At 33.7% G+C, this 12124-nt stretch overlaps 1 non-coding gene across 1 annotated transcript; it reads right to left on the reverse strand.

The window, feature by feature from the left end:
• Positions 1-11791: 11791 nt before the first annotated feature.
• On the reverse strand, positions 11792-11864 carry Trnaa-cgc. The gene has a single exon. It is a non-coding gene; the product is annotated as a tRNA-Ala (tRNA).
• Between the last annotated feature and the right edge of the window lie 260 nt (positions 11865-12124).

Genomic DNA, 12124 nt, shown 5'->3' on the forward strand with positions numbered 1-12124 from the left:
AATAATGGATTTCTTTTTCCCCAACCTATTCAGATGGCACAACGCCCTGATTGGTCAGCTGAATAACGTTGTTTGTAATTCTATAACAAACAACTATTTTCTTGATCGACAGAACTCAAAATTTGAAAATTTCGAATTTTCTGAAACTTTCTATTTGCATCTGTCTGAATATACAGAACAGCGTTTATGTATGAGTTTGTTGGAAACACGCCTTTGTCGTAATTAATGAATTTCATTATCATAACTTCATATCAATACCTGAATTGTTATAATAGTTAATAATATAAAAGCGTTTTTTCTAACAAAATGACATAAAAAATGGCACCAGACACAAATTAAATGTTATTTTTAAAATAACACACCGGAAAATTACGCAACTCATTGCAGGAATTGCTGTTGGCTTTTTTGGATTGAAATCAATGTCTCCTCTAAGCTGCGCGGCCGCGCACTGCTCAAATTGTTGCCGCGCAGGAGAGCATACACACTGATTTAAATTGTTGTTTACTTATTTCTCACTCTGTCTACAACATGATTATTGCTACGTATATTTCGATTAAATACATTAAATCATTGACAAGAGATAATATTTTGTATAAAATACGTTTTAAAATGAATTTTAATCTCTACTTTATAATTAATTATTTTAATTTTTATAGAAAAAAATAAAATTTTATATATATATATGCTCAGAAAAATTGTTTTCTCAGAATCTGCTAAGCAAAAATTTTTTTTTGCTGAGAGAAGTATATGTTCCGCTCATCGACAAAAAGTTAGACGAAATATTGGTTGAAATTGGCAAAAATATCGGAGGGTCAAAACTGTTACGATTCCAATACTTTACCGTGTTGTCAATGGCGTAGCGAACATAACTGGTGGCCGGGGCACGACACTATATTGGCGCCCCCTCTCCCTCCGCCTCCACAAACAAATTTTGTTTCTTTTGGAGACCATTTGGCGCCCGGGACATAATAGGCCCGCTTGCCCCTCTCGCTACGCTAATTGGTCTACTTTCCGTATTCCTTGATATCTCTGACTTCTTCCCAGCTCGTCTCCTCGAATGATGATTTTTCTCCTTTCCTCTCGCGCCAGTCCCCTTTGACCAATCAGGTATCACCCCCTATGTTATAGTGACCCATCGACCATTAAGTCAACGAATTACGGTTAGGTCAACAGAACAAAGGCCGAAAGTAAAATTTATGAAGGGAAAATGGTGGAAGAAAGAGAAAAAGAGAAAAAAAAACAACATCAACAAGCCACACACTCACAATTAGATAACAAATCAAGTAGCTTCAATGACGCTCGCTCGCTCGGGAGTATTTGTCTCGGAATCACAAATCACACGTAAACAAAATAAACAACTGCGTGAGAAGTGTCGAATTTCAACGAGCTAGACTGCTAGCGCACCGCCTGCGCGCACCACTCTTACCCTCTCGCTCATTCCCGAAGCGCGTGAGTCGCCGACGAAATTGTTTGATATGAATTGGTTTATTTTGATTTTTAAATTTAATAGTTTGCGATTTTGCGTGCCCCCTTTCAAAGGCGCCCGGGGCACGTGCCCTACTTGCCTTACCCTAGCTACGCCTCTGCGTGTTATATACACAAAAAGCCGGGAAAGTAAAGTGGAGAATTTGTTTTAGTTCCCGAAAAACCATATAAATGAAAGGTTAATTAATAATACAATTAATACCTTTATAATAACTAATAACCAACTAATACAAGGGTTTCTAATCTTTTTGGTGTATTGACTCCTTTAAAAAAAATCTTTTCTCGTCGATCCCTTCAATATAATTATGTGCTGTACAGTACTATGTATATTAATATATATGCCGTAACCTCTTATATAATTTTAAGACATCTTATAAGACATCTTCCAACGTTTATTTAACAGCAGAAAAAAACAGCGTGAGCGTTTCGAGATTGTTTGATATGAATTGGTTTATTTTGATTTTTAAATTTAATAGTTGGCGATTTTGCTCGCCTCCCTTTGAAAGGCGCAAAAGGCACGTGCTCTACTTGCCTTACCCTAGCTACGCCTCTGCATTTTATGTACTGTACACAAAAAGCCGGCAAAGTAAAGTGGAAAATTTGTTCCAGTTTCTGACAAACCAATATAAACAAAACGTTATTTAATAATAAAGTTAATACCTTTGTATTAACTAATAACCAATTAATGCAAGGATTCCTAATCTTTTTGATGTATTGACTTTAAAAAAGTTTTTTTTCGTCAATCCCTTCAATATTATGTACTGTACAGTACTATGTATATTAATATATATGCCATAACCTCTTATATAATTTTTAAAAGACATCTTCCAACGTTTATTTAAGAGCAGAAAAAATGTGTAAAATTTTAAATACATTTTTTTAATATTTGGAAGTTTTAGCCATTCCCGCAGACATTCATCAGTCCCTAAGCGATCAATACTGACTTCGTAGGGAAATCGCGAATTAACACAATAGAATATATTGATGTTTACCTTTTAAAAAATATTTCAATTACGGTTAATAAATCATAGAGAAAACAATTGTAAATTACTTATCAGCAGTTTATAATAAATATAAATTACTGGCACTAATTTTATATAAACAGAATAATGAACATTAATAATTTAATGAAGACAGAAGATGCTCTCTGCCTCTCTGCTTCTACTGTCTTCACCCAAGGTAGCCTTAAATAAGCGAGACGAAGCGGGGAATGCTGTCCGCCTCGTCTTTCGTCTTCATCCAGCGGGCCTTAAAGATGTAGGACAGAGAGCCTTTGCCTTTCGTCAGCGTCTGCTTGTCTTCTCTCGAAGGAGTTTTAAAAAGCCGAACAGAAAGATTCCTCTTCATCTCCCGTCGGCCTTTTCGCTCGATCATGTCTTCAAGAAACGGAACATACAGAGCCTTTTCTGCCTCCTACACATTCCTGAAGTATACATAATCAGAAAATTTCCGGGAAGTCTGAGAAAAAGGAAGAGGAAACGTGAAACTTTCGAACAAATTTACGATTAACAATAACCACTTACAATAGAAAAAGCCAACAATACATTCTAACAATTCGTTACGTATTGTTGGAATATATTTTTAATAACGCATGACGTATTACGATTCCGTCATGTTTTTACTTTACGTGTTACGTAAAAACATTAATCGGATTGAAATATTTCAGAAAGGATTATTTTGTTAAAATAATAATTATTAGAAACGAGATTATTTGAACTATTTAAAGTTGAAATAATCTTTTTCTGAGAAATAAAATTATAAATATATCAAAGTATTTATTTATTCTGATGTTATCTGAATTTTTTACGATCCAAAGAGCAATTTGTAATGATTGTGTCCCTTTTACGCTAGGTAATGCTTTATACACTTTAATATCTTTATACACAAACCTCCCAGCTAAATTTCAGAGATTTTCGACAAAAGGTACAGGAATGTGCGAAGAAAATCGTGCCTTTTACACACACTAACATTCATACATACAGACAGAATCCCAGTTATTTTGTATTTTCGACGTTTTAAGGTCCCAAGCGCAAAAATGTAGAAATACTGGGATCAATTTTTTTACCGATCGCCACAGTTCCTCTCTGTTATATATAACAGAGCCGGGAAGGTAAAAACAAGCTTAATTCCGGACATAACCAAAATTTTTTTTCGATTTCATCATACATATTTTGACAACTAACGTTGTTGTTTATCCTTTACTATCTGAGAACTTCTCAGTTTGCACGTTATGGGCGGCGGAAGCGACACTTTCCCGTCGTCCTTTGTCCTCCCGGCCGTGTGCTACCGTTTTAATATCGGAACTGACGGCCCAACGCAGCAGTCGCCACCCATTCCTCTCCTATTCAACCCTCGTCACCTGGTCTAATAACGAAAGCCGCCGCCAATTAACTCCGACGCACCGTCTCTCGGATCTCCTCGGATCTCCATTAATAAGAACACTGACATTAAACAAAACAGCCCTAGTTGCTGTGCGGTGTGTTCTATCCTAACGTCAAGTGGTGTGGAAGCCTAGTGAGTGCTTGGTGCGTTATCACAATTATACGACAGAGTGATAAATGGAGATGAAGTGATAATAAACACAGGTGTATTTTAAAACACTTCAAGTCGTCTTTTTACTTAATAAAGGCTTAATAAAATTTAATGCCAAATCAGAATAGAAAAAAACAAATTTCGTTTTTAGTCTTCCGGCTGTTATACAGAGGGAAAGTATGGCGATTCTTTAAAAAATGACCATCTTTTAGATTTTTATAATTTTTGCCGGATCGCCACACTTTTTCTCGAAACGTGGGGAAATTCAAAAAATTCAGGGAGTAATTTCTGTATGTATGAATGTTAGCGTGCTTGTAAGGGCATGATTTTGTTCATCCTATTTGAAGCTAAATAATTCCTATGCTTTTTGTCGAAAATTTGTGAAATTTTCCAAGGTGTTTTGATTGTTGGGGGGGTTCATGCTATTAAATTTTAGCGGATAAAGGTCGAGGGGTTAGGGAGATAATTGGGGGCCATGTGTATCTTCAGTAGGGTCTTAATGACGATTTTAGTCGTTATTAACATTTACATTTTTTATAAAACTCACCCCTACCTTCAAAATTAAGCTTACTGCCATTTTATAACAGTTAAAAATATAACGAATTTTTGAATGAAATATGATAAAAGATGGAGCCACCAAAATTGTAAACGTGGTTGGTTTATTTTTTAATGAAAAAAGAAAAGGGCAGTTAAAACGGACAACAAAATTATTAAAATACCAACAATAAGGAAAAACCTTTAATTTAAAATCGTAATATACAGGTGTTGGATAAATAGTATAAGTATTGTACAGTACTGTTCAAGTTGGAATATTGTTCTCAAATAAACGTTTACGTAGTCATTAAAATTGTATTATCGCAAATGTATATTATTTCATAATATACGTAAGCCTTTGATTTCTCCATCAAAGTGTTTTGAATGCTTCGACATGAACAAATAGGTTAGAAAACACTGCTGTACAGTAATCTTTGTTCCTAGCTTTTTAAAATTTGTTTTATACTTCTGTAATGGCAACAACCTTAATTTTGAGAGAAAGGATGAGTTTTATAAAAGAAACGAATTGAAAATGCTTTTAATAAGCATTTAAAATATTTGTGTTTCTTTTCTTGTATTCTTCGTTTTCACACATTCATTCTCATTTACTAATGTTTTGCAATTCTGGAAATTATATTTTAGCGTTTAGAAAAGAATAGAGAAAATAAATTACTAATCTTAGCCTAAATAAGTAATTTAGGAAGAAGTGTGAACGGTTCCGACCGAAGATAAAAAGGGAGAAAATGAAGAGAATGCTTTGTTTTGAAATTATTCTGTCAAATAAAACGTTTGTGTTTTGTTTAATTAAACTACATATGTTTTTGTGAGTTTTTATCTCTGCCAGATTCACCTTTGTTCAGGAATCAGCGTTGTAAGGAATGACCGTAAAACAGACGGAAAGAAGCGTTTGATTAAAAATCATTCTTCTGACCAATCGGATTTTCTTTCTCTGTTGGTTGGAAATGAGCTAAGCTACGATTGGTCTCAATCAAAGTGCAGTAAAGCCTCCCCAATAGGACGTCCACGAAAGATCATGGGACGAGATCGGAAGAGAAACACCAATCGGTGATGATGGGAGGAGGAAAGAGGTGGAGCTACCGGTCGAAGTCGTCTTTTTTTCTGTTCATTTATTTGTGCTCTGCAAGCGAACAGAAAGTCATTCGGAGCAATCAAACACTCTGAAACGTTTCTTCTTTCTATTTAAATATTTTATTTTTCTATTTCTTTTTCCCGTGATCATAAGACGCGTTAAAAATCCGAATTATTGAACGAAAAATACGTTCAAATACTTACTAAAGTATGATTGTGATTAAACAGACCGGATCATTTTTGTAAAAATTTTATTAAATACTAGCAGATAGACCCGGTATTGCTCGAGCAAAAAGTAACGATAGCGAAGATTAAGATTATTACGTTATTGTCAATCTTATCCGTTTTCACAGAATGCAAGAATTAGGTCCCTCTGTTTACAGACTAATTACAGATGGGTTTAAAATGTTCGATTTTCCGCAAAAACGAAAATAAACCGCATCTGCGCTTGTAAATCTTGCACGTCGCTTTCTGTTAACACTTCCATTGTTAAAACTTCCATTGTTACTTAATACTTCCATTGTCACAGCCTTAATCTTGTCCCTCACCCTCTCGGAAAGAATTTCGAAAAATCCCTTTTTTAGTGTGCGTTCTCGTGACATACCCTAACTGTGTACAAAATTTCAAACTTCAACTCCTAACCGTTTGGGTTCTACGCTGATTGTTATTATTATTATCAACTCGTCTCGATTATATATAGGCCTATAGATTATCGTAATTCAATTATTTTAATAATTCATTTTTAGTCCTTGCAAATTTATATAGTCATTTCCAATTATATATTGTGCAGGTAAAAAGTGCTGTTCACTATCTTCTAATAACTTCTCGTTATTCATATTATCAAATCCACAAATAGCAATTTCAACTTCGAACTCTTTTGTCTCGTGTAAATGAGGAAACTTACACTAAAAACATTATTTAATTTTTAAAGTATTTTCTTGATTCTTTGGAGAATGAAATAACAGAATACTTGAAATTTTTTTAGTTTTAAAAGAACAGAAATGAAGCATGCAATGACTAAACACATATTTTATAATAAAATAGATCATAATAAAATAGATCAAGCCCAGAGAAACTATTTCGCAGGTTTATTTTTCGCGATTATGGCTAAATCTGTGTTTAAATAGTTTATATCAGAAGTTTCAACCATTTTTCTTTTTTCTTTTTTTATTTTTGATTATCAGCTTTTTTCTGTAATTAGATTCAATTCACTGGCCTTTGTTTATTCTGAAAAAAAGGAATAAATTGGAAATATGTTTTTAAAATGATTTTCATATTATTGACGATACACAAAATTTAAAGTAAAATATTTAATTAAGCGCTTTCGCTTGTTACATTCAAGATACTTTAGAATGTTTAGAAAGAACAACGAAATTTTAATTACAAGTAGGGGAGACAGGGATTAGTTGTTACACGAAGTTTTCTGAGCAACAGCAAGAGGCATAACTTGTAAGTGTCAAATACCATGTTAATTCTAACACTATGTGAAATTTGGAAGTAGAGGGAGCTGTTAGAGTTGTGATATCTTCATTTGTATCATTTTTCAAGCTAAATCTAACTTTTTTTGTATTATGATTGCTATCTACTTTTAAATACAGGATCGCGTGGTAAGTTTTCAATGTTTAACATCTTTATTTACAGTATAGAATAGTGTAATATTTTGTTGTAATTGCATAAATATCTTGAAACGATCAAGAGTATTTCGCCATCTAATCAAAATGGCGGGATCGAAGCAAGTTGTTACAAAACGATTGGGGCATGTTGTTATATTGTAACAACAATGTTTGTATTCACTGTGTTTCTGATATATCAATGGACTCTGATTAATAAAATCATTATGCTTTGTAAGAGCACATTTTGTTTTAAGAAATATATTCTATATTGGTGCAATAACTTTTTCTCTTAATATAACTGAGTTTCATTGTAAAATTTTTTAAAATAAATAATTTTTAAACTTTACATCATGTTTATTTTCACATTTTCAATTAATCTGTTTTATTTGTCTGAAAAAAGTAAATGTAACAACTTACCCCACTAAAGGGTACATTGTTACAAAGTCGCACTCTTCTGAAAACTAAATATTTCAGAATATTAATAAATTCAAAGAAAAGTACAAAAATATGGAATATATAGCAAAGTGAATGCTTAACCTGTCAGCGGATTTACAGATTTCTATATTAGGTCAAATTATCATAAAAAATTTTAAGTAAAAACTATCACAACTAACCCCGGTTTCCCCTACTGTACTGTACTGTACTGTACTGTACATATAACATTTTTTTTCAAATTTTAAATTAAAACAGAGGTAGTTATATAAGTTAATTATTATATTAATTTAAAAATTATAGAGAAAAAGAATTAACATAAATAGTTTCAAATATCTGCAATTTGGCTGATGCCCTGTTACATTTCTGATATAAATAGTGATTCGGTTGAAAGATGTAAGTTATGTATTACTATTATATTGTTCCAACCCGGTGTTACTCTTGCAAGATTAATAGTTACTGAAGGTTTCTGCTTTTATATCCTTTTATAGCATATCCTAACCTTTCTGCTCTGCCTTTTTGTGTTCGCTTATACATTTAGATATGGGTCTAGTCGGGGCTCTAATGTAAAATATCATAGTCTTCTTTGCTGAGAATTATGCTATAAACACCAGCTTTTCTCATTATTGCCACGGATATCTAGCATTAAAAAATAACTTCCGTGATGATGAGATGAAAAAACCGGTAATTTTAATTAATGGAAATGTACAGTATATTCTAGCCAAACAATATGTAAATGAAAGAGATACATGCGAAAATCTTGCTTATGAATGCAAATGGAGGAGCTCAGTTTACAAGAACAAAAAGTTTATAACTTTGTTATCTAAATAATAAAATTTACAGTAAAGCCACTATTAATAAACACTCCATTAATGCTACGAAGTTCCTGTCGTAAGTCACACGGTATAGAACAATATAAGCCCTCCGAATAAGTAAGGTGTCAGGATAAAAATCGTCTGGCACACGGTTTTCCCGCGTTTTTCCATTCGTTCGACAAACGACGGTTATCGCCGTAGAAACGGCAACGGACCACTTTTGAAGACTCGACCGCTGATTGGTTGGGAGACATCACACCATCGGCGGACGTCTTGTAGCGCTACTAAGCGCTGATTGGTGGAAGCCAATTCTGCTTCAATCCTATAAAAGGATTGAGTGGTGGCGGGAAGTTCAGTTCACTGTGGACTCAGAAAGTGGACTCACGTTTGGTCTCAGTTCGCCTAAGCTGGTCCCGAAGCTTGTCTCGTCTCGTTGGGCTGTAAGGACTTTAGAGTTAGTTCGTTGCAAGGTGTCTTTTCGACGGACCTGTGATAGTGGATACAGGTGTTGAACTTTGTTATGATTAACGTTTTGTAAATGTTTGTTCTGTGAACCTTTGTAACTGTACATACGTTTATTTTCAATATATATAAGTTTTAAATTTAACTGGCGTATGTGTGTATTTTGAACTTGACTTAAGGTGATAGTTGAATAAGCCTAATATGGACCATACTGAAAAGACTTTCTTATTGGTAACTCAGGTGGTGTATTAACTTTCAAGATAAATCAAAAAACAAACGAGTTGTTATCGCTAGAAAAGCTTAAGTGTAAAAAAAACAAAGCGTGAACGTATACGATTCTTCTAGTGCGAATTTAACCTAGTAGACGAAACGATGTTTACGATCCTTGGCTTTTAAAAATATCCTGGAAATGGTAATAAGCATTGGTTATAATTTTATAATATCGATATATACGAATATCATGGATTCTTATAGCCTCTGATCATAATCTATATGCCTTAATTACCTGTGTCTCCATCACAATCACTACGGAAGCTCCTTTGTAGCGATACACATGGACACTAATGGAAAAAATCTCGTTGCGTATAGCATATCCCTCAGCAGAGGTTATGATATTTTATTTTACATTGAACTTTGTGTATCCGGTTGTGAAAATAATTTATAATAATTTATGTGTTCGCTCCTGCGACTTTAAACGTCAATATCCTTATTTAAATTACAAATATGATGAAGGAAAAAACCAAAAGAACAATCAATAATATGATGTTTCTTTTTTCATTCAAAAATCAGAAAACGTACACAATTCTGAATTTTGATTTATTTTATTTTGCTGAAATTTAAAGTAATATCAATTATTATTAGAATACAATGTGTGTATTTTTATTATATTTTTTAATATAATAAAAAATAATTTTTACAGTCGTCTCCTAAACGAACCCGTCGTTTATAAACACGCCAGAGAATTCAACTAACCCTCGGAGAATGCTAGCAACCTTGAAAACCTATAGAGCTATAGAGCTTATATCATAAATTCAATCCCGTAAAGTAGACTTCCCGTTTTAAACAGGAAGCATTGTTGTGCAGTTAACGTAGTACAAATCAGGTTTTATTACAAAAATAATGCTGAAGATGTGAATTAAGTACGTAATTTTGTGGCGAGGAACGAACCTCGATGTATCTGAATTCGCTCATGAAAATTCTTCAATTACATTCGAATTAATATTCCTTAGAGCAGCAGATCGACGCCTTTTCCTCATTATTCTGGCGTTCCACATCACTCTTTATCATTATTGTACAGCGCGTGCGATAAATTCTGGAAATAAAGGGGAGAAAATAAAAAAATTAATCCTTAAAATTTCTTTTCGTCTTCGCTAAGACGTAAAAAAATTGTAACAATTGACTTTTTATTAGTTTGCTTTTTTGTTAGGAAGAGTGCGTTTTAAATGGAAATTTTTCTGTTTTTAAAAGATGAATTAATGCTGATTATCTTAATTAAATATAGAGGTTTTGACTCAGATATTTTTAGAAAAAGTTCGCAATCGATTTTAAACTTAATTCATTATACATTTGCCTGACATTTAGCAAAAAAGGCACACGTAGATTACAATGAATCTGGACTAATTGTTGAATCTAAAATTCGTTAAATAATTCTGATTTTGTGAAAAGTTTATAAATACAAAAATTTCCTGGATTTTTATGTATTTTCCCAATATTTTTACTTGCTGCCGTGTTTATACTAGAGAAAAAGGGTTATATAATTGAAATTGCACATAAGTAGGCTTACAATATGCTACAGTTTAGAGCTTCATGCTAGGAAAGTGCAAATTAGGGCATTACATCGTTAAATTTGGTAGTATTTAAGTGTTTTATATTAGTTCGTTTTTTAAAACTCTTTTTATCCGCATAATAATCATTTAAGGAAATGCAACGACCAATTTGTCAGGAAAATTTTTCGCAAATAGTCAATGTTTTCACGATTTCGGCCAATCTGTAAAGATGCCCGTTTGCTCGATTCTTCTCGTCCTGTACAGTCTAAACACATCCATGCAGAAACTAGCTAGTGTCGTGTAAAAAACGAAAACGTCGGCGCGCGGCAGTTGTAAACGGTAAGTAGCGCAAAAATCTGCCGGTGCGTTGCTTAGCCACTGCTATCGAAAGCAGACATCAGAAAGCTGTAGACATTGACTTTTCGAACAAGTACGGATCCGTACTTTCTGGAAAACGTTGTCATTTCAAAGTCACTTTCATTTATCTTCCCACGTTCCTGGAACGCGACCACAATTCGAAAATTTCCAAGTTTCATACCGAGATCACATCGCTCAGCCGAAAACACGAAGATAATCGATTGCAACTGTGAAAACGTTACTCGACAGTAGATAATGAAAGAATGAAAACGAACCGTAAAAGTGTTATGAACGTCGGTGGCGTAGGTTAGATGATAGAGCGTTCGCTTTGCATGCGACAGTTATCGAGATCGACACTTGGTACCTCCATTTAGTAGTAATTTTTTTTCCCCTGAGACGTGTGTCGTTGCTATCGATTTTATACTGACGGCGTACTTGCAGCCTGCTTCCGAAACGATAAGAATTCCGAACACACATTTTGGGGAAGCAAAAAGTTTTAAAGTTGCGAAACGAAATTTTTTCAGCTTCATGTATGACAGAGTGAATTCTCGTTTAAATTTCAGACAGAATTATTTGCTAACTTTAGCAAAAATCTTTAAAGTATTTCGAGAATTCGATCACATGGTTTATTTAAACTGGATGTAATGAAAACAGACAGACCATTTTAGAAAAGATAATCATATTTAAAATGCTTAAAAAATGAATCTGGAGACGCCGAGCATCGATCTCGGTACCTCTCGCATGCGAAGCGAGCGCTCTACCATCTGAGCTACGTCCCCTACGTTTACGTTCTCTACATCTGAAATTTCTTCCACATTCGAATTCACTGAAGGACAACAGTGAAAACTAACATCCAGAATGAACGAATTTTTTAAAAACGAAAATTGAAAATCATCGGCGTAATTTAAAATACGGCGCCGACGGTTAAGCTAAATAAAAATTACTTTTAATAGACTTTGCTAGATTGAATATAAAATATAAAATATAAAAGCAAGAAAAACGGCAAAGTCATTTTTGGGACGAGACTAGTCTAGGAGAT

This window comes from Centruroides sculpturatus, unplaced genomic scaffold (assembly GCF_000671375.1).
Source record: "Centruroides sculpturatus isolate CEXI.00-Female unplaced genomic scaffold, Cexi_2.0 scaffold1830, whole genome shotgun sequence".
Taxonomy (NCBI): domain Eukaryota; kingdom Metazoa; phylum Arthropoda; class Arachnida; order Scorpiones; family Buthidae; genus Centruroides; species Centruroides sculpturatus.